The sequence below is a fragment of the Pelophylax lessonae genome (assembly GCF_965119305.1).
Source record: "Pelophylax lessonae genome assembly, chromosome: 10".
Lineage (NCBI taxonomy): Eukaryota > Metazoa > Chordata > Amphibia > Anura > Ranidae > Pelophylax > Pelophylax lessonae.
Window position 1 is genome coordinate 197,995,675 of NC_138777.1, and position 24,400 is coordinate 198,020,074.

A 24,400-nucleotide genomic window follows, 5' to 3' on the forward strand; every position below is an offset into this window, starting at 1 on the left:
AGACAATGGCCATTCTGCTACCCTCAAAAAGCTGTGCCCTGGAAGATGTCATATGTGACGAAACATGTAGGGTGGAAGTACGTATGGGGTCATCATCGTGCATCCAGAAGTGTCCCCAGGAATGAGATTTAACCGTCTGCAATAGTGTTTTACAGTGCTGGTGTTTTTTTTTTTTTTTTTTATATGTATGCAAACCTTTATATCAGATTTTTTACACTATGTGGAGCACTTTTGTTTTAAAACATGCCTGCGGGGGATAAGGAATGGAAAGTATACTGGTGAAGGGTGTTTCATGCTGGTGGCTCCCTGTTGAAAAATATGGTTCCTGTGCATCCAGTGATTGGTGTTACTTCATGTGATGCATGACTTCTCTATAATATGAGAGTCATGTATTTCTGGTAAGCCTTTCATCTTGGAGCTGGTGGCGATTTACTTGGAGGCTGATTCACTACTTTTGGACTGAACAACACCTATTGCACATTTGGGAAGTTTGGAATTCACATTAGTGAACTATTTTTTTGGAATTTGGATTTCTGGGACTTATTATCTTTATTTTATTATTTCTCATAATGGACTAGCGCAGCACGTTTGATGTACCTCCGCCGTAAAAAAAATGTTACTAATGACCGGGTCTTTCCACTGGTCAAAGCCATATTTTAATCTTACTGGCCTTTTTTTTTTTAGAATGCACATCCTAGTTCTGGATGGATGAAAAAGAAAGTGTTACACAGTTGAGATAATTACAAATTAAATCAAATAAATCGGCCCCATTTTAAATTTTCAATCTAAAAGTAAAGGATTTGCTTATCCTAACAAGAGATTTTCAACAGAGTCCTATAGTAGCTAGCCTGTAGACTTCACGGCCATGCTACATGGTGTGTATTAAACAGTCGAATCGCAAGAAAATACTCAACCACAGATCAGAGGATACATACACTACTTAGGTTTTATGAGCACTGGACCACTGAAATTCTAAGACAAAACAACTGGAAAGCACTGGAGGACAGCCCTAAAGGTTTAGTGGGATCCCTTACCGGATCTCCAGGTCTCCACATCTTTTATGAAATACCGTTTCCTGCCAAAAGCTCCTGTGGTCCATTGTATCGATTTGGATACATCCTGCCTCTCGCAGCATTGCAAATACTTTTGAAGCTACGTGTAGCACTGAGGATTTACCCCACATAGTTATAGCAGACATTAGCTAAAGAGACAAAGTCACCAACCTAAATAGATGCAGAAAAAGCACAGAAAGTTCAAGTATTTTAAATGCAAGCTTGCAAGTTGCTTCTGAACTTGTGAATTCCTTAACAAAGCCCCCCCCCCCTTCTTCCCTGCTCATCATAGTCCTCTCCTCTGGATGTGTCTAAAGTAATTAATGTCTGTGCTGGAACAGCTCCTCCACCCCTCCCCTAACATCCCTACATTAATTAGAAGATGTGGAAGGAGTGAAAGGAGATACTATAGATCAGTGTTTCTCAACTCTGGTCCTCAGGGCACACTAACGGGCCAGATTTTAGGTATTACCTTGGGGAGATGCAGACTAGAATACTGCAATCACTGAGCAGCAAATGATATCACCTGTGATATATTTCAGTTTTCTTGCAAACCTGGCCTGTTAGTGTGCCCTGAGGACCGGAGTTGAGAAACACCAATATAGATGACCAAGTAGTCAGTAGGTGCAGTATAGGCAGGGCCGGCCCTACCATGGGTCCCACTGGGTCCATTGGACCCAGGCAGCACTTGGAAAAGGGCAGCAAATTGACTCCCAAGATTTTTTTTCCAGCAGTTTTGTGTATCATTGGTTTGTGGCGCGTTACAGACCACACATACAATCTAATCACCTAAGCATTACCTACAGTCTAGAGAAGTGAAGTGAGGCTGTGGTTAATCTGATGCAATAGGATTACTGTGCTAAGAATCTGTGTGAAAAGAGTTATTAATAGCGGTGTAGTTACAAAGTTTATATAGAAGACGCCAAGAGAAAAACAAGAATTCACAATGATCAGGAATGAGGAACATTCCAAAAACAGAAAAACATTGTTTTATATTAGTCAGATCTATCTTCAGACTATTACAGTCATATCGGGGGGTTCCTCTTTCTCGTGAGCTATGGTAGGGAAAAGGACACTGGTGAGGGAGTTTCCAACATTTGACATTTATCATTTCCTAAAGCGCTGTATATATCATAACCAATTGCTATGTTTTTTATCTTTTATAAAATACTACTGTTTTCACAGTGTTGCTGATCTCCTCCAGCTTCTTTATAACCACTTCCTGTCTACATGTGGGCTGTTCAGCATTACATATCACAGGATCTGAGCAGAACATGCCCCTGCGAGATGCATCAGCACGGCAAGGTGTTCATTAGTACTACATGTGTCAGGGTGACAACACAGGAGGGCAATTAGGAGACAATGAGAGAGCGTTGTCACTCTATACCAGGAAGTGCATGAACAAGATTTACTAAGGGTCACCAGGAGTTACTAAATTCTAATGTAGCATTGCCCCCCTAGGGGTCACTGTGTATAGATTTCCCTGGGTCTCCCTCTAATTACTCTGCAGCCAGTTGCTAGGGTATTTTTACACAGCTCGTTATCCAATGACTAGTCACAGCTCGTTATCCAATGACTAGTCTAGAGGATTTGTTTTACTGTATTTATTGGTAGAACTTGGATAAGAGAAGGGATTAGTGGGATACTCCAACTTGAACTATGCATGGAGGAGGACAACTCTCACTTTGCCTCACTTGGTTGAACTGAATAGCAGACTCCCTGCTGAACCATACAGCATTTGTATGGAAGAATAAGTCCTTTGCTTGCTCTGGCAGCAGACTCAATGAACTCCTATTCTTCGGGACACTAACGTTAGCTGGCACTCATTCACCGACTTTACTAGCTTGAAGGGATGGCCCTCACCGAACAGGCCCCTACACATAGGTCTGTAGTCACAGTAGCCAGGAACAGATCTTTTTAGGTGTGTTTCCCTCCCAGTCAGCTCTACAGGACAACTGGGTTGCAGCTTCTGCCACTCTGGCCCTCAGGTCGACTACCTGAGGCTGCATGGCAGCCTATACAGAGGAGGGGCAGCGACCCCACTTCCTTCAGGACCCCAATCTTCAGCCAAAGTACACGTGCTCTCATGGTATATATACAGACACCCAGCATGCCTTTAGGCACCTTCCCCTGCCAATGGCCAGGGCTGTATCTACACCCATGCTCCCGTTTGTCAGGTTTCCTTCCACTGTCCAACACACCCCATCCTACTGGACCAGTGTGAAACAGGCAGACAACATGAGCAGCATCTGATCACACTGAGCAGACCCTACCAAAGGATCACTGCTTCCTGTTAAGCAGAGAGTACTTAAATGTGCCCGACAGTCCCTCTGCTAAGCAGGGAAACCCAAATACGATGTACTCTCTAGCACCTACCTAGGTGGGTGCCACAATAATGAAAATTACAAGCTTCAAAGGACTTAAAGGGTAACTCCACTGTTGTGGGGGAAAAAGAATAGCAAATAAAGAAAAAATAATATAGCGTATACAATTGCAACACAAATCATATTGTAATTGAATGTTATTAAAAAAAAAAAATCCTTTCCTTTTCAATCTGCAGCTGTTGTAATTTTCAGAAAATGCAATACACTCTGGCTACCTAGAGGTGTTCTGTACACAGAATGTGTACTGACCACACCCCAGAAACATAATTTTCTGCTTGTGTGATTGGTTCACCAATTTTCCCAGAAGTCTGCCTAAGATACAAGTCAGATTTCTGGCATCCCCTGCAACAAAAATGTCATTTTTGGTGAGATACTCCCAATAGAAACACGTCTAAAGGGATGCAGACCCAACAGCTTTTCTCATTAGTGCTCTGCAGCTGCCACAGCTGATTGATAATTCTGAAACCACTCCCATTAGACCCACTCAGCACAGAGGAACAATCATGGATTTCTCCAGAATACCAAAACGTAGGAATCTGCGATTAAGTTTGTCAAAACCCTTGCAATGTACAGAGATCACCCAGAGGGGAATGTTTTTTTCTCAACAAAAGTGGAGTAACACTTTAAAATGACTTTGGTTAGGTTCACACCTCTGCAGTTTCCATGTGGGGCAATGGCAGTGCAGCATGCTTTTTTGGCGCATTTAGAAGACGTAATATAATGAAGACTTTGATAAGATACAGATTTGATGGGGGAATCCCCAGCTCTATTGTGTTCTGCCAACGGAGAGCATGGGGAGTCTTCCCTGCCAGCAGAATAAAATGATTAGTGTTAGCGGCTTATAGCTGGCAGCACTAATTCTTAGGGGAAAAACCCAACATGCTGGTTGTACACAAGGGAAACGATGGACTGACTTGTGTACAACTAGGGTGCCCATACCTTGATCGAAATTTGGCCGGCCCCTGCTGAACCAGCTAGATTTCGATCCACATATGGCCGACTTAGGAGGTCATTCACACTAGCATTTGAGAGGGGGTAAATCTCTGCAATTGAGACACATTTATACTGCTCTCCCTTTAGCTGCAGCTGGGAATGCACACATGCTTTCAACTGACTGGGGCCCTGCCAACACATGCAATGCACTAGCTAGTGCAGGGTTCAAGGGGTTAAAACACACAGTGAAGAGGCAACACAACATCTCCTCACTGTCTGTCAAATGATCTCTGAAGAGTGATCTGAACGAGGATTGTTCTTTGGAGATCAAAGCTGGTCTAAATGAGCTCAATGATAAAGGCCTGGAGATCGATGGCAACAGTAGGCGGAAGGCTGGACATGACTAGGTTTGCAGTAAAGGATGGGAGTACTTCAGGGGTTAATATACAAAATTTGGTGTAGACATAGGGTCAGTTTTGATTGGAGACAGGTAGGATGGGGAAGGGTGGAGTCAATGGGTGAGAAAAGGGTGGTGCTGGGGGTCCTAGGAGTCACTCAGGGCAGGACGGCATGGAACTAGCTTCTCCCTCCCTCCCCTGTTTTTGCGGTTACTATGGTTTTTTGGGTTTTTGTAGTGCTCTCCTTCTTAAGGTAATGTGGTTCAAAGGATCCCCCAGGAGGGGGATGGACTGGGGGCATATGTCGTTTGGGAATGTCGGCTTTCGGGAGTTTTTGTCATAGCACTGGGCAGGGGTCTTAGGGTCTTGGAAGGCTGTAAGGGTTTTAAAAGGTGTAAAAGGAAGGGTGGGGCCCATCTCAGGTATGGGTGTACCTACCTTGGTAATAATTTAAAGCTGAGTTCCAGCCACCAAAAAAAAAAATTTCAATGAAAATACTCCCGGGACAGTCAGGGCTAGCACATTCCACAATGGCTAGCCTCTGATCTGTCCCGGTTCGCACTTACCTTTTAGAAGAAATACTTACCTTGAAAATTTCTTCTGCAGCGCTGCCATCTCAGGTGTGGGCAGCTGAAGCCAGCGCGATCCTCTTCTGCATCCTCTTCCGTCCTCTTCGGTCCCACGATGCGCTGGCCCCGCCGTCACTTCCGGGGCTGCAGCGTCATCCCTGCACATCTTCTGGGCATGCCCAGAAGTTGTTTAGCAAGCTTTGACGCGCCTGCACTGGAACTGACATCGGGGCCGGTGCAGGCGCATTGATTCCTGGAAGTGATGACGTTCAGCTCCCAGGAATCATTGCAAAGTGGAAGAGACGGCGCGCCCGCGGCCGCCGAGAGAGGAAGTGGAAGAAAGGTGAGTATATTTTTCTGCAATTACAAGGTAAGTAAAAAAAAAAAAAAAAATCGTAATTATCCATTTCTTTTTCAGGTGACCTAGAAGCAAGCGGATGGCCCAAAATCGATTTTGGGGCCAGAACTCCGCTTTAAGACGGTAATGGCTAAGAGTAATTTGGCTGTATCAAGGGTATCTCAATAGTAATAGTCCTCGAGCCGGTGTAGTTGCGGCTGAGGGCCTCCGAGTCTATGTTGATGGTAGATACAGCCAGTTGGTTAATATAAGTTGCCTTCCAAGACCCTAGACATTGACGAGGTTAGTTGACAAGGTTAGTCACTGTACTGATTTTGGGTCATTACTATTCAGTTAAATTAAAACAATTTATGTAATAAAATTTTATTTGGTTTAATAAAATGGCTTCTATGGCCTTTCTAACCCCAGAAGTTTTTTGGTGTTGTTTGTTTCAGTTGGTAGATACTGGTTGAGTTGTTAAGGAAAAGCAGCTGTAATATCGGCTATACCTCAGTCAAGAATTTACAGTGATACAAAAACAATATGAAATAGTTATTAAGATGACCTTCAACCAAATAGATAAATACACAAGAGAAATGAATATATGGAAATCATTTCATCTGCCAAAGAATTTGTAATTCTGTTCAGACCTTCTTGTGATTAAGGTACCCTGCCAAACAGCTTAGCCAGGTTCTCAACTGCAGATGGAACAACACCCCCAACCTGCATAATAGATAATGAAGGAGCTGCAGAGTCATCATGCTTTTCAACTTCCATAACAGCAGATAGGTGGATAGTTAAGGAGCACTGACACTCGTGAAAGGGTTTTATCTGGGAAAGAATTTAAAATTCTGTGCTGGTGTTTTTTATGATCCAGACACCCAGAAAAGCACTTGAAGAGACAAGGACTCACTGCTCAAGGTGGTGTAATTGCCTGATGACTCACACAGGTGCATGCCCCGGCTCGCCTCCGTGAAAACTTGATAAAAGAAAAGGAATTGGCAGCACTCCAGGTTGAGTCCAAATCCAGATTTATTGACTGGACATCCAAATTATGACAATCGTGACAAGGTAGACGCGTTTCACACACTGACTGTGTGCTTAATCATTACCAATGATTACCAACAGTAATGATTAAGCACACAGTCAGTGTGTGAAACGCGTCTACCTTGTCACGATTGTCATAATTTGGATGTCCAGTCAATAAATCTGGATTTTGACTCAACCTGGAGTGCTGCCAATTCCTTTTCTTTTACCCAGAAAAGCACAGCAGTCTGGTCCTTAACCTCCACTGTGATAGCAGCAAAGCTTAGTAAAAACCTCATCTCTAGCCTGCTGATTGGACAATAAAGGAGTTACAACACATGCAGCAAAATCATCACTCTGCACTCTCCTCCTATCAGCATGTTCCTTATCAGCAAATGTGCATGTAACAGAGCCTGATTGGCTCCTAGGGCTACTCCTCCCTCTCCCAGGGAATTAAAGCATGCTGATATCAAGACAAGTTCAGATAATTACCCCGGTTGCATTTACATTTCATTATTTTTAATGAATTTACAAGTTAATTAATTGCTTTTTATATATGTCTGAAGTTCAGCTTTACATGACAGAGACTAAACCTTAACCTTGCTTATGTTAACCAAGAAATATAGAGAGGAGGGAAAGAGTACGCAGCTGGTACCAATTTATATATATTATATAACACTCTAATTTATGGATAATGAAAGTTAAATATAGCTCATCCATCTCACAGTTCAGAAGTGAATGTGTTCTTTAAAGAAACTTCCATTTAACAAATGTTCCTGGTACATGAGTACATTTGGGGCAACTGTGATTTTCCAGTAACTGTTTCTATTCAAGTTTTACTTTCATATTATATCTTGTAGGCGTTAACTTGGTAATGTATGTTCCACATAACTATTTCTTGTACTCAATCAAAACAGCTTTTATGTGCTGAAGTGTTTACTAAAAATGTACTTTCTGTACATCAGTGGTGGTCAACTTTCTTGAAATGGGGGGGGGGGAGCCTTACATGTGGCCCCTGACATCACCAAAGGGACACACATAAAATTTAGACAGCGGACACAAAACAGGATATAGTCAAGGCGCACGGAGAGCTGGCGGTATGCTCAAGAGCCATATTTGGAAGTGGCGGTACTGACTACCAGTGCATACCGGCCCACTTAGAGCACTGCACTTAACCAATGAAACCAACAAGCTACTAATTCCCTCCTTTGTATGTCTTGCCTCAACTATTGCAACTATAACAACATACAAAGCCACACAACTCTGCCCCGAGCTACCTCACCAACCTTTTTTCAAAATAGTACCCAAGCCATCCTTTCCGTTCCTTCCAGGACCTCCCACTCTCTATCTCCCTCGTCACCTCCTCCCATGCTCACCTCCAGGTTTTCTACAGAGCCTCACCCATCCTCTGGAACTCCCTAACTCATCCTGTAGAACTATCTCCTACAATGTCCATCTTTGGGCTATCCTTGAAATGCCATCCCTACAGGAAAGCCTATCCTGCCTCTGCCTAACAACTGAACTTTTCTTTCTTCTTCATTCCTCCCAACACCGTTTTTACCTTTTGTACCACTTGACCCTCTTGTTTTACATTGTAAGTTCCTAAAAGCAGGACAAGCAGGGCCCTCCTAACCATCTCCCTTTATATTGTTAAGTCAAGTCCTATATAAAATATTTACCTAGGACTGCCTAGTGGAGCAGGCAGGGGCAAAGGGAAGGAGACTATAAGTGAAATTACCTTTTTGTATTTAGTGTTGCATGACATGGGTTCGCTTTCACTTACTGTAATTTTAGAAATGGTTGTGTTGGTCTACAAAAATGATGGTTTCACTGCTTTTTATTCTGGGGCTGTTAGGTGGAGCTATATCTCCTAGAATAAACTGCCATTGGTGTGTAAGTCATGAAACCGGAAATTATTTACTTACTTAATCCCTCAAAGGGATAAAGTTACCAAAATTGGAAGCCATAACATGTGTAATCAGACTGAACACAAAAACCACACAACCCGATGAAGCTCTAATTACCATAAACAGTGCACAATGTACCAACACCGCATATAGGTAAAGCTATAATTAAATATAGTAATATGACTGAATGAATTCTACAAAAATAATAGAGAACAGACCCAGACATTACAGAATGAAGGAGAAAGAAAAGACAAATGTTAGACTGTGAAGTCTAGGTCAACAAAATAACTATATAATTCTGAAAAGTCTTATGTAAGCCTATTTAGAAAAATGTTGCAAAGGTTCATGGTGCAATACAATCCATACTGGCCAACCACATCACCTTTCATTATTCCTCTGTAATGGAACCTGGTTTCTGATTGGTTGGCAGTCAAGGAATTCAATACACTGGCAGACCTACATGAAGAATCACTGCTGATTTTTTTTTCCTAATTGGTTGGACCACATGACATAAAAATACTTTTTTTCCAAATCATTAAATGACTGCACAATTCCAACTAGCCTTTAAGCAAGTTGCCCAATATACTTTTTATATGCTTTTCTGGAGTGTTGTGTACTGTTCTATGCCAGATTTCTGGCTCACCAAACAACAGCGTAAAAAGTGGTTATCAGTGTATTGAATTGTATTGTAACTGTATTGTCTTCCCTCATATTGTAAAGCGCTGCGCAAACCGTCGGGCTATATAAATCCTGTATAATAATAATAATAATCAGTGCATGGAAAAAAAAAGTTTACCTTGAGTCTTAATATTGAAAAAAGTTTGCCTAAAACCCCCACCCCCTCCATAAAATGATGATTCATTTGTAAGGAAATCTGATAGTTGGTTGGTTGGTTGGTGTGCTACATTTATTTACAAGCTTTGCACTGACATGTTGAGTGGTCCATGGGAAAAAATTGTGTGCAACAAATTTAGTTAGAATAGGAAGTGTTCTGAAATCACTAGACCTACATCATAAAAAAAACTATCAATAAATGCTGTATCACATGCTGTTCATACTCACGATGAGATTCGTTTTCTGTATTCTGCAAAAAACCTGGTTGATCCTGCTGCTCTCTATCTCTCTGTTCATGTCCCCAATTTAGCTAAGGATTTTGCAGCTGTGGGGGCAACTCTGCACATGCTCAGTTTACAGTGATTTTCTATGCTGAAAATTTCTTCCCCTTCACATCTGAGCAGCCCATGTGACTATAGAGTCACACATGTGGGTGTATACATGGTAAATGACATAGTATATATAGTATACACATGGGTGTATACATGGTAAATGACAGCCCACTCCCTCCCACTTCTTCCATGCCCACTAATCAGCTAAACACAATAGGGGCAGAATATTACATGCAGATTAGATCTTATTCTAAGACACAGGCTGGAAGGGCGTGACACAGCCTGTGACCGGCAGAAATCCACCCATACCATGTTATTTCCAAAAAATAATAAAGATTTGATTTTGAATATAAAATTTGGATGACAATTTAATGCAGTTTATTGATATTATTTATGTATTTTTACTCTGTATCCCTAATGCTTTTTTTTAACATATGACCAGCAGCAGGGGACTAGAAGCTCCTGCTGCTCATGTTTTCCTGCAGACAGGCTGGGAAAGATCCGGGTCATGTGACAGCTGTATATCAATTAGGAAAAAGATACTTAGATGCATTTTTTTCATTAAAATAATTACAGTGCCCTCTTCCACATACAGAAAAAGAAGGGATAATGTAAATAAAACAGTGTCCGTTTAGTATCACTTTAAGCCTGGTACACACTTTGTACCAACACAAGCGATGTTGGCGTGGCGATCTTCCATGTTGTGCTGTTGTATTCTAAGGGGGAATTCTTGCTCTACTCGGCCCGGTTTGCTTTTCCACTGCTGCTACCGCATGGTACGGTGTTGGAACGGTTCGGTACGGTACGATATGGTTTGCTTTTCCACTAAAGTAGTACTAAAGTTAAGTGGGTGGGATAACAACGGGGTGGGTGGGATTCTCTGACCAATCAGTGGCTAGTAGTGACTGCATGCAAAGGATTGTGGGATATGGTACCGGGTATGGTACCTCTGAACCACAATCGAGGTGGTACTGTTTTTGAGAGCCGTACCGTTCGGTTCCATGCAGTGGAAAAGTGCCGCTGTACCGCACCGTACCGAACCGTTCCTACACCATACCATGCGGTACCAGCCGTGGAAAAGCACAAAAGCGAGCCGAACCGTTCGGTTCCATGCAGTGGAAAAGCTCCAACTGTGTACCAACACAAGCAATTGTAGTACAGTGATCTTCCTCGCTGCTCTATTGTATTCTGATGGGGGACTCCACCCCCAGCAGAGTACACTTATCTACCCTTGCAGTCATTGGCTGGTTTTTAAACATGTTCCTTAAAAAATAAATTGTTAAACTGATTTCTGTTGGACAGACTGCTGTACACACTGATCGAAGGTTGGCCGGCTCCTACAAAACCGGCCATTTTTAGGACAGGGTGTACCCAGCATTATGCTGTATGTAGCAGGTTCAGTATGTCAAGTACCAGAAGAGCCCCTGCTGTTTGGTAACATGCAGACATTTTTTTTTTAATTGATCCATGAATGAAGCCACCTTGCATGTTCTGATGAGTGTTAGAACATAGGATAGATGTCTTGCTCCAGTTTATACCTTGCTTTGACATCCATGTGCATAAACACCTAAGCATAAAGTCTGCCATTACTATATTACCAGCCTGGTTGCTATACTGAGCCAGGGCCATCAATACTTTTGAGTCACTGACCCGGCAGATCACGTGCGCTGGTTTCAAAGAACGTGTTGACACCACAGACATCAAGTCAACTTGCAGAGAGAGATCAGAACTGGCAGCCTACCTATCTCTTTCAGTACATGTTTCCTTTAAAAAGAGCCTATCACAAAGCAAAGAATGCTTTGGATTCTTAGCGGGTTCGCTAATTAGATAAACTATCTTGTTCCACTGAGTCTGTCAGTGTCCAGATCCATGGTTTGGTATGAAAACAAAACTCATTTTTTTGCTCTGGGCTGGAGAGCTGAATGAAGAAAGCCAAAACTGCTGGCTTTGATTATGAGACGATGGGAACACAAATTAAAAAAAAAAAAAAAAAAACGATCTCTGATCTGCAACATTCCAATCTGATGTCAAATGTCACAGGTTAACCTATAAGAAACAATCCTAAAGTACAGGCAGGCAGTAGCAACCGAATAATCCAGAAACAAAAAGAGTGATGCTGAGCACCCTGCTCCTGCGCTCAGAACTAGGTCCTTAGGCTGCCTCTATCTCGGAACTCACACTTGGCATCCACTATGGCTAAGCTTTGCTGCCCTCTACGACCGGGGTGGTCAACAACACTGCAAATACAAACACAAAGAAAGGGCGCACCAGCCTAGCGCATTATCCTCAGCGGGCTTTTAATAACATAAGTTTAAAATCAACTACTCACAAACATACGTAATAGACCAGCATATCAATTCCAAGGAGCAGCATCTTTTGAAAAGTCCAATGTCTCATGTAGACGGAGGGCTCAGTCTACATGAGACACGCGCAGGCTTCTTAGGGTACGAGCGGGAGCGGGAGCGCGCCTCCGGCGGCGCACGCTCGCCCCCTATTGGCTCCCAGGCTAGTGACGTACCGGTACATCACTTTGCCTGGGAGGGGCTGACCGCCGCCGTATATAGTCGGGCGGCGGTCGGCAAGTGGTTAAAGAGGAAGTAAACCGTCATAAAAAAAAATGAGAAAAAAAAAAACCTGTAAAAGACAAAGGCATAATGAGCTTGTATGCATCGCATAGGAGCTCATTATGAAATACTTACCTTAAAACGAAGCCCCCGCAGTGCCACCCACTCAGTGACAGGGCGGCCGACATGTCCGGCCGCCCTGCTTCCTAGTTCGCTTCCTCCGGCCATCTGATTGGCCGGGGGCGCGATTACATCACTCCCGCGAATGTGCGCGGGAGCTGCCGTTCACGGCATAGGGCTCTGAAGGAACGGCACGGGTGACCGTTCCTTCAGAGCGCATGCGCCGATGACGTCATCGGCTGCGTGCAATGTAAATATATCCTAAATGGTGCAGGTTTAGGAAAAATTTATAGCACCTATAGGTAAGCCTTAATATAGGCTTACCTATAGGTTAAAGTCTTTAAGGTGAGTTTACAACCTCTTTAAATGCACCACTAAGAATCAAAAAGCACCTGTTGCACTAGGATCTTCGGTTTGAATCCCAACTAGGACACAACCTGTATGGCGTGGATTTCCTCCCACACTTCAAAGACATGCTGCTAGGTTAGTTGGCTCTTGTCGTAAATGGTCGTAAATGGCCCTAGTATGTGTATGTATGATTGTGAGTTAGGGACCTTAAATTGTAAGCTCCTTGGGGGCAGGGATTGATTTGAATGTACAATATGTAAAGTATTGCATAAATTGTCAGTGTTATATGAATACCTGTAAAAATAATAAGAAAAAAAATGATTTGCTAAACCCACAAATACTTTTTATCATCTCTATTTTTCCTTTATAATGTCTTTTCAATAATAATAATAATAACACAATAATAAAAAGGTCCATGTTAAGGGTTCAGATTAGTATAAGAGTTCTGGTAGCTACAGTAACAGTGAAGTCCTCATATGCTGAACAATACTGTATCATAGTCTGCCAACATTCCTTAGCTACTAATCGTTCACATAATTCACTAATACTGTCTCCAAGTACCTTATTCTTATATTTTTCGCCAATGTCATGCAATCGTTCCAGGCTACTTTCCCAAACCAGTTCTTTGGGAAGGGGGCGGAGCCAGAAAAGGATGCTCAGAAGCTCATTGTCACGCATTCCAGGACCTCTGTAGCTACTTGGAAACCTGGGATGCATCTTAAAGTGGTTGTAAAATTTGAACAAAGCATATCCCTCTATACTGTGTACTTGTCTCAATTAAGAGCACTAAATGTAATTTCTCTCTGCTGCCTTGTTCCTCTGCTATCAGCATAAATCACTTTTGACAAGTTTTCCTGACACCAAGAGAAAAATGGTGACAGGGGAGGTATCTCCAACTGATTGACAGCCTCAGCTCTGTTTCTGTGTGCTGTGTGAAGGGGGTGTGTGTTCCTTCCCTCCAATCAGCTGTCAGAGCTTTCCTTACTGAGCTCTGCAGAAGGTAACTTCAGCTCTCTGTCCCCTTTTTTTCTGAGAACTCAGACAAGCTTTATAAATTCTGGACTTTGGACGTGGTGAAAAGAAGACTGAAAATAAACAGGTACAACTTAAGTAGGAGGATTTGTTTCATCTTTGTGTATCGCTTAAGGCCAGTCACTTCACTGGGTATATGTAAGAGTTTACAAGCACTTTAAGGCTGGCCATAGATGGATTGTAATTTGGCAGGTTTAGCAGGGACCAACTAAATTTCGATCCATCTTTGGCCATTCCTGTTCCAGAGAGGTTGATCCAATGACTAGCCAGTTTTCGATCCATCTATGGCCATTTTAACTCCAGAAAGGTTGATTTAAGGACCCACTTTTATGGAGCGTGAATGTTGGAAATGTTATGTTCAATCGGTAGCTGATCAGTGTATTCTGACCACCCGCTATCAAAATAAAATAGTGCAGGTGGGGGGGTTGAGAGGAATTCCTTTATCCAACTCCATCTAAACAACTGAAAAATGGCCTGTTAATGAAGGGGTCTTACAGGCTGGCACCCGCTGTCAACATACAATAGCAAGGTAGTGGTGGTGGTGGTGGTGGCGGGGGGGGGGGGGGGCAATCCTTCATCCAACTCTAGCTAAAAAAGTGATATAAACCTTATCTGTCTGGGTGCAGTTTTGCATGGCTGAGCCATTGTCAGTCAAAGAATCATAGCAGTGAAAACTAAAAAATGGGCAGGTAATGAAGGGATCCTAAAGGCTGGCATCTGCTGTCAAAATACAATAGCAAGGTGGGGCGTCGGGGCGGGAGGGGGGGGGGGGTGATTCCTTCATCTAACTCTATCTAGCTAAAAAAATGATATAAACCTTATCTGGGTATCGTTTTGCATGACAGTCAAAGTATCACACCAGTGAAAAAGGAAAAATGGCCTGGTAATGAAGCGATCCTACAGGCTGGCACTCATGTGGGTAAATAGTGTATTTATTATAAAGGTCTACATATAAGTCCAAAAAAATGAACTACTGAGGAAGGAAAAATAAACAAGGGGATTTGGTTCCAAAAGAGGGACCGATCCTTCAAATGAGGGACCATCGGGAGGTATGCAACATAACATTTTCTGTGGCCTCCTGGCAAGGCAACATAAGGCCTTCATTAGATCCAGGAATGGCGAGAACATAAGCAAAAACGCCTGAAGATTCTGGAGTAATGTGCCTATGTATAGGCAATGAAAACATCAGACGGACCTTTAAGGGAATTACTACCAGATGTGGAGATAGCCCACCCCCTACCACCTCTACACTTTATACACCATCCCTCACACTTCCCCCCACCAAATAACAGTCTCAAGGCGTGCTTGTGTGCCTTCCAGGTCTCGGACAGGCCTGAAAACAATATGCCTTGCAGGAATTTCATCTTACTGCTGGGAACAAATGATTTCCAGATGAAAAAAAAAAAAAAAAGTCATTGTATCTGCATATTGAAGGTATTGGGGTGATGGGGCCGGCCAGGAAATGAGAGTCGAATGCCACAACTCACATAACTGTTGTGTCACAAAGTGCCAAGCCATCATTAAAATGCCCTGCATTTTTTTTCCATTGCACACTGAGCCACGCTATTGTTGCCTTGACTGTCTGGAAGTCATTAAAAGAAAAAAAAAAAAAAAGTAGTGAGGAGGTATCAGAATACGAGGGGTAAACAAAGGAAAAGTTTGACTTAGTTGCTTGTTTTAATGCTCAATACTGCTAGGACCTTAGAAGAAGGGGGTAGACCCTGAAAGCTTGTCCTTAAACTGTAATGGTATGTGCCAATAAAAAAAGGAAAAATGAAACACGGACAGTACTTAGTTCCTCACCTATGAAAACTTTGGAAACAAGATCCATGTGTTGACCAAGACAACCAATCAGATATTCCCACTTATTTTTCTAACCATCTCAAAAGACAAAAGCTGATTAAACGCTATGAGCTGATTTATTTTAGGCAACACTAAACTCTAGTCTCAGAAAAATAAATCTATTTAAGTATGTATTCTTAAAGCCCAACACTGGGCAAAAAAAAAAAAAAATGTTTTACCATGTAATCCGCCACGCACGGGTTAACTGCTCATTTTTTGTCTAGGGGAGAGGAGAAGAAAGATATACTTACCTAAACCTCTGATCCTTCCAGCACATAATCAATCCCGCACCCCCTGCTCCAACGGTCTTGAGTTGTGTACTAATTCTAACTTCATCAAGCCCAGAGCCGACTCCTTAGACCAGGAACAGTCCACTGGTGGATTGTGGGGGAGTGCCTTTCCTGAAGGATCGGGTGAGTATAAGCTTTATCCTCACCCCTAGACAAATGGAGCAATTGACTTGTGCAGTGTGGGCACAGGGTCATGGAGAACTTTTTTTTTTTTTTTTGCCAGGAGTTGGGCTTTAAAGCAGAATAATGGCACTTTTCCACTGCAAGTACCGGCTCGGCTCTACTCGGCCCTGCTTGGCCCGGTTTGCTTTTCCACTGCTGGTACCGCATGGTACGGTGTTGGAACGGTTCGGTACGGTACGGTATGGTTTGCTTTTCCACTAAAGTAGTACTAAAGTTAAGTGGGTGGGATAACAACGATTCTCTGACCAATCAGTGGCTAGTAGTGACTGCATGCAAAGGATTGTGGGATATGGTACCGGGGATGGTACCTCTTGGAACCACAATCGAGGTGGTACTGTTTTTGAGAGCCGTACCATTCGGTTCCATGCAGTGGAAAAGCGCCGCCGTACCGTACCAAACCATTCCGACACCGTACCATGCGGTACCAGCAGTGGAAAAGCACAAAAGCGAGCCGAACCGTTCGGTTCCATGCAGTGGAAAAGCGCCATTACATAGCACTCACAAACTTTGTACCCCTTTTTAACCAGTGAAACCACCAAGGGACTTATTTACTCTTTTGTTATCCCTCGCCTTGACTATTGTAACTCTCTCGTTTTAGGCCTACCTCTACACAGGTTATCCCCTCTCCAGTCTATTATGAATTCTGCTTCCAGACTTATCTACCTTACCAACCATTCAGTGTTCACCTCCCCTCTCTGCCAGTCCCACCACTGGCTTCCCATTGCCTAATGAATAAAATTTAAAATATCAACAACAAAATACAAAGCCATTAACAACTCTGCCCCGAGATACATCAACATTCTTGTCTCAACTTATCACCCAATCTGTCCTCTTTAGTCTTCCCAATACTTTCTGCTCTCTTGATCCCTTGTCTTCTCCTCTGATGCTTGTTCTTAGGACTTCTCTGGAGCCTCTCCCCTCCCATGGAACTCCCTACACTAGCCTCTCTGGCTATCATCCCCTCTGGACACTATTAGGCGATCCATGAAACTCATCTCTTCAGGAAGGCCTATCCTACCTTCATTTAGAAACTGAACCTTTAATTCTTCTATAGTGCAATCGTTCAATAAAACCTTCAATTCCACAATAGGGATTCCCCCAACAATACTAACTGTGTTAATGGGGGGAATTGAGCAATTTTCATAATGTATGGCCTGCCTTAGGCTTTAATTCCACTTCCAAAGTTAAGCCTTAGAAAAGTCCCCTGTTGTCCGCTTTCTCAAGGCCCGTACACAAGAGTCGAAATTCGGCCAGGAATTTTCGTCCGACGACCGATCTGCCGATTTTTGGCTTGTTAGTATGGTGCTCTCGACAACCAACTCCGACTTTTCGGCCGAAAAAATACTGGTACGCAGGCTATAAAATTTTTGTCCACCGTCAAAACACGTCCGATTTTCGTGCATTCAGTACAGATTTCGACAGGGAAAAATCTTATGAGCAAGACTGGGCATGCTCAGAGAAGAAAGAACACAAAGAAAGCAAACCAACACATGACATCACTTCTGAAGTATAATTCTGTCGGACGACAAAATTCGTGTGCAGTCTAGAGCACATTCCAACCAACAGACACCACTCTGGCCAAAAGACTAATGACCGGTCGGCGGAAATTCGTTGCGTGTGTACGAGTCTGAAAATCCTTTTTTTGTTACTGTGAACTGACTTCCTGTTAGAGGGTGGCTACACTCATTCTCCATGGCCCCACTGTATGTAGGAACATAGTCCCCCTTTATTGTTAGATGGACTATGGGATTTCTAATGTGCATGGAGCAGCGTGCATGACCACAACTGCTTATTCCAAACAAACAAAAATTTGGGAGCTCATGGAGGACATTAGAAGGAGGCAGAAAAACACAGTAAGAAATGATTTCATGAAAAATAGATTACATGGCTATTAGATCGTGGATGTGGAAGGATCGTTTTTGGAGAATTGTTCAACTGAGCTTTGACAATAAAACCTAGAAGCTGATTGGTTACTATGTAGAGCTGCCCCAGATTCTGTATGCATCAGTTTTAGTAAATCCCCCCTACTATGCCACTCCCAAAGGTGGAAAACATAGACCAAATAGGTGTTGTAAAAGCTTTATTTACTTATACATAAAAGGTCCTGTATCATAATCATACTACACGTATAGGCCAGTTACATTTTAAGGCAGCCTTTCTCAACGTTTTCAACACAGAGGAATGCTTGAAATAACTTTCCGGTCTCAGGGACCCCCTGCTAAAATGTCTATATCTACAACTCATGATACATTAGTGTGGTCTGTAAGAAGAATACTCCTTACAGATAGCTAAAAAGGTCAACTGTGTTAGTCTGAACTTATCTGAGAGGCAGAAATTGCTCATTCCTCAAGGAACCCCTAGCAACATCTGGAGCAGGGTTTCACAACAAGAGTTCCAGGGAACCCTAGGGTTCCTCCAGACAGTACAAGGGTAGGATCATCTAACAGCCAGGGCAAGGATACAGAACTGCACCTCCCACCACCACTGTTAATGCATGTCGTAGAAAGGGTTTACCATCCCCTTGCTTGGCTGTGCCCAGGGCAGCTTCACCTCCTGTCCACCCCTTGTCCCGGCCCTGCCTCCAGGGGTTGCTAGGGGTTTCTTGAGCAATGAGCAAGTTCTGCCTCTAAGATAAGTTCCCACTGACACCATTGCTATTTTATTTTTATCTGTAAGGGGGTAATTCTTCCAAATGTCAACAAGTGTAAGGAGCATTCTTCCCACATTCTTCCCATTGACCCTCACATTAATGTATCATAAGTTGTAGATATAGCAAATTTTAGAGCCGGTTCACACTAGCGCGACTTGTCAGACAACTTGTCAGCCTGACAAGTCGCGCTCCCTCGCGGTCCATTGACCGCTACAGGACCCGTTCTAATAGGAGCGACACAAGTCGCTCCGACTTAGAAAAAGGGTCCTGTACTATTTCGGGGCGACCTCGGAGCGACTTGCATAGACTTCCATTATGTGAAGTCCCTGCAAGTCGCTCCGAAGTCGTGGTGCACGGTAATGCACAAGTCGCCCCCGAAGTAGTAAGGAGTCGTGTCGCCTCAGTGTGAACCGGCTCTTAGCAGGGTTTCCCTGATACCAGAAAGTTATTCCAAGGGTTCCTCGAAAAGGTTGAAAAAGGCTGCTCTGGAGGAACCCTCGTGTTCCACGGAACCCTGGCTGAGAAACCCTGTTTTAAGGAGTCAAGACAAAGAGCTATTAACTTGAACTTCTATTATAGGTTACCAAAACCTCAAAAATTAATACGATGGTGTCAATCCATTACCATATATTACTAGGCAATGAACTGGAAAATATCTTGCACACAAATATTAAGACAAAGAAGAACACGATCACACTGTAACAAACTCCAACCAATCAGGAATTGGCTTTTACCAGCTTAGCAAGAGTTCAGTAACGAAATTTGATTTCTGATTGGTCACAATGACTTACTGTTAACCACTTTTAACTAATAAGCCTGGAGGTTTACAAATCCATCTAGCTTCATAAGAGGCATTTTCATCCATCAACAAAAGGCCTCTTGGGTGAACAGGCTAACATAACCTCTAAACTACAAAAAAATTCTGTCTTCTACTAAAAGAAGGCTAACTTTTTTGGTATTACACATAAAGGACTGCTTTATATTGCAGTACAGAAACCGATCATCAATTCGCAATGTTATTGTTTCCTTGAGACTTATTAAATAACGCTGAAGCAATATTCCCTATGGCACATTGGCCTTTCACCTTAAATGCAAGTCTGGTACCAGAAAAAAACACAAGGCTACATTGTATAGTCTACTCATATTATTATTGGCTGTTTGAGGGCATAAACTTAATTGTTTGGCGGGGGAAACTCTAAACTTAGTTCTTATTGGTTAACCCCCTCTAATTAGTCACAGACAGATCGGGCAAACAAAGACTTTACTTTTTAAAACAAACTTTGCCAACAACTACTCTAGTAAAAAGCAAAAAATACAAAACTTTCATACAATGATACAATTCATTATGTAAAAAAAAAAAGAAAGAAAAGAAAAGAAAAAAAGAAAAGCTTAAATAACTTTTAACAGGTAAAAGTAAAACTATTCAACACAATCAAAAGGCAAAAGGAAGCTTCTCTATAAGGGCATGATATAATGATACCAATAGAAATAATGTCATTCTACGATAGATATACTTTAAAAAGGAAGCTTCTCTATAAGGGCATGATTTAATGATACCAATAGAAATTATTATTATTATTATTATTATTATTATTATATAGTATTTATATAGAAATAATGTCATTGTATGATAGATATATTTTAAAAATCTTTAAAAATAAAAAATAAAAATCCAACTAGGTTTTTTTTTTTGTTATTTCTTTCAAATATTTCTTTTTTTTTCTTTTTTTTCCATAAAGTTTCAAATATTTCTAAATTCTGCAGTGTAAAAAATGATCAAAAACAAGACTAGAGCTAGTGATTTATATTTAATGTGCCGTCAGTGTTTTAGGCCTGAAAGTTTTAAAGAAATTCAGAAACCCTTATTAAAAGTAGAGTGACGCAGGCTGGAACAGTGGGATCCCACTTAAACTACAGTCCCCCCCCCCCTTACGATAGTCCTTTTTTTTTTTTCACTTCTTTGTGTAAGAGGGGTCTGATACACACTGCATGATAGCCTGCTGTAAGGTTATCTGCTGGCCATCTCTGGTGTTTAAACTTTAAAGCCTTCGACCAACACCGTCTCAATGACATAGCTGAAAAATATATTTTTTATATTTTTTTTAACATTTTTTTTTTTTTTATATTTTTTTTTCAGCTGCATTTAAAGCCAGACCTTAACACTGGATGTCCCCAAAGCTGGATACACACTATACAACTTTTGTTGTTCAATTGCCTTTAGATTTACCTTCAACTATGTAGTGCAAGGGCCTGCCTGATTGCATAGAAATTGAAAGTGTTTAGGTTTGACCTCATATTATATGGTTTTGGTAAATCTAAAGGAAAAAAATCTAAAGAAAATTATATAATGTGTATCCAGCTTAAAGCTGGATACACACTATACAACTTTTGTTGTTAGATTTCCTTTAGATTTACCATTAACTATGTAGTGCAAGGGCCTGCCTGATTGCATACAAATTGAAAGTGTTAAGGTTTGACCTCATATTATATGGTTTTGGTAAATCTAAAGGAAAAAAATCTAAAGAAAATTGTATAGTGTGTATCCAGCTTAAAACTGGATACACACTATACAACTTTTGTTGTTAGATTTCCTTTAGATTTACCTTTAACTATGTAGTGCATGGGCCTGCCTGATTGCATACAAATTGAAAGTGTTTAGGTTTGACCTCATATTATATGGTTTTGGTAAATTTAAAGGAAAAAAATCTAAAGACAATTATATAATGTGTATCCAGCTTAAAGCTGGATACACACTATACAACTTTTGTTGTTCAATTGCCTTTAGCTTTACCTTCAACTATGTAGTGCAAGGGCCTGCCTGATTGCATACAAATTGAAAGTGTTAAGGTTTGACCTCATATTATATGGTTTTGGTAAATCTAAAGGAAAAAAATCTAAAGACAATTATATAATGTGTATCCAGCTTGAGTTAAGACAAGCTCGAATCTGCACCTAGCCATTTTTCTTATCTCAACTGCACAGCCTTAATGATATTGAACTTGGACTAAACAAGTCATACGTGTTCTTTAACGTATCACTGCTCGGTGATCTAAGACAATGTTTTTGGCCCAAAATAGGACTTAGCAAGTCTTAAACAGTTGCATCCTACATGGAATTTTTTTTTATTTATTTTTTGTTCAATAGTCCATTTTTCTCTATAGCTCTGTATCTCATAGTTTTATTTTTTTTTTTTTAAAGTCCGGTTTATGGGAACAGTATAATAAAGTGTTAGTTCTCTGTTCTGCTGAGGTCTCCAACTGTGACAGTAATAAAAGGAAGGACCTAAAATTCCCTTCTCGTAAAAATTCAGACACTTCACAATCATCCACTTGTCTGCTGTGTCCTCAGCGGAAAAAAAAAAAAAAAAAGAATTGATTTAGACACACTTTATAATAGCAACTGAGGACTTGCCGGTTTTAATTAAATAGTAAGCTTATTTTATTGACAGAGTACAAGTGATACGGAGGAGCGATCAGTAAAAAAGCTGCATGTCTAGAGCCCCGAAATATATACATTTATTAAAGAGAATAGACGGATAAGGCAACAGCTAGGCGGGTGAAGAAGATCCCAGTCTTTCGTCGGTCTGTTATTCTTTCTCACTCAACTGTTCCCGTGATTAAATAATTCACAAGAAAATCTATTCTATGTTGGGGGATGTAGTTTCGACCACAGCTTTTTTTTTTTTTCCGTGATCATCTGAAAGGCTATTAAAGCAGATGGGGCTAGCTTCACTTTGCAGTGCTGCAGCCCTTCTTACGAACCATAACTGCTAGACTGGATATAATCTAAGCAAAGGGGTATAGACATGCACTGAATGAATATTAAAGGCCACCTACCCAAGGGGGACTACCGGAAAGTATTGGATGCTGTAGAAAGCAGCCACTTCGTCCCTTGGTTACCTAGATAGACCAAGAGGCAACGGATTCCTAGGCAAATTTTGCTCCCCTTTGCCACCACCACCACCACCACCCTTCACCACCACCACCATCACTACCCCCCTTACTGCAAAGAGTTTGTTAATAAAGATACCCTAAGGATGCCTCCATCCATAGCCACAGGATGTGTTCAAAATTAAATATTTAGGGTCCTATGCATGAAATCAATGAATCTGGGGAAGGTTACAGTCATTTGCATCATGCACGACCGAAGCTCTTTTCAGACTATTTTCTTCGGAAACGTTTAACCCTTCCCAGAGCAAGCAGGGCCTTGCAACAAAGGGCTCGTTGGCGAAAGAGTTAACAGTGTTGGCTTAATGACACCGGTATGCAGCAGCTGCCTCCCCTACCATGAACACAAGGCCCCCCCCAACAATACTCAAACCCCCAAATAGACATCAGCATCACACACATAGGCATAGACACATGCAGAACCGATGCGGTTAACCCCTGCTGTGCTGAAGGGTTCTCTAAAGCTCCCCTGGCGCAGAGTTTAGGATGCACAGCAGGAAAGAACTCTTGATGAGAGAGTTTATATTCAGATATCCCTCCATGGGGGAGGTGGGGGGGGGGGGTTAACTCTTTCTTAGGCAGAGGGAAAGGCAATCGGGCATTGCCGTTACCACTTTGCCAGGAGAAAGGTGAGAGCAAGCTGGGTACCGTTAGATCAGAAAGATGCCCTGGAATGCTTCCTCCTGGCACAGAAGTAGTTAAACCTGAGCCAAATTAATTGAAAACAGGATTTTAGACTCCAGATTAGTCCTCTTCTGCACATCTCATCCCAAAAAGAGAAACCTCCATCAGAAGCACATTTATCCACACTGTGCCAAGAAGATAAGGGGGATCAACAAAAAAAAATGCATTATAAAAAAAGGTGAAGCAGAGGGATAGAACCCAGCCATAATTAGTGATCAGAACCACAATCACACCAATCAGCCTTCTCCAAGCCATAAGGTTCTTCCTTTCTTGGAAGTAGGGATGGAGAGGTACCATAGCTCCAAGGAACACTAAGCAATAGGCTTGGTTGGCCAAACAGTTGCTCCTAGCCCAAGCTGGCTTCTAAGTTCCTCCAGGAGTGCACGCATCCCCCAGGCTCGGTCTCTTTGGAGCTGCCAAGCTTCACCAGATCCCCTTGTGGCATCCTCTTAACTCCCAAGAGGACAGAGATGCAAAGAGACAAGGAGACAGCTAGAGATCCCTTCTGTGCCCTTACCTGGGTGTCTTGGCTTCTTCAGCTGGCAACCAAAGAGCAATAATAAGGTCCCAGTCACATGGAGAGCTTGTGGAGACCCAGCAGCATCTTAAAGTCCTATACACTCCAACCCTGGCGAGGAGGAGATCCAAGTGAAGCTTGCAGCTTCTGGCAAGGAATGCAACAGAGAAAGAGAGACAGAGAGAGAGAGAGAATGAAGGGGAGGGAGGGGGCCAGGCTAGGGCTCAGAGCAAGCTGCTGACGGAGACAAGGAGAAGGGGGGCAGTGAGAAGAGAATCGCATGAATAATTGCAAGAGGCAGGGGTCTCTGAGCTTCTCTCCTGACTTGTGAAGATGAGGAGTGGTGTCCATCAGAGGTGACCCCCTCAGCTCTCCTTCTCCTCTGTGTCTCACTTACTGATGACAGATCTCAGAGATGCTATCTTGGAGAAAGTCAGCCAAAAAAGATTGG

General features: G+C 42.2%; 1 protein-coding gene across 1 annotated transcript in view; it reads right to left on the reverse strand.

Moving 5' to 3' along the window:
* Window positions 1-24,135, reverse strand: part of CDH11 (cadherin 11) — a 218,964-nt gene extending 194,829 nt beyond the window's left edge. Inside the window, exon 1 of the mRNA XM_082270380.1 lies at window positions 23,950-24,135. The gene's annotated coding sequence lies outside the window, so the exon portion shown is untranslated. The remainder of the gene's footprint in view (window positions 1-23,949) is intronic.
* Between the last annotated feature and the right edge of the window lie 265 nt (window positions 24,136-24,400).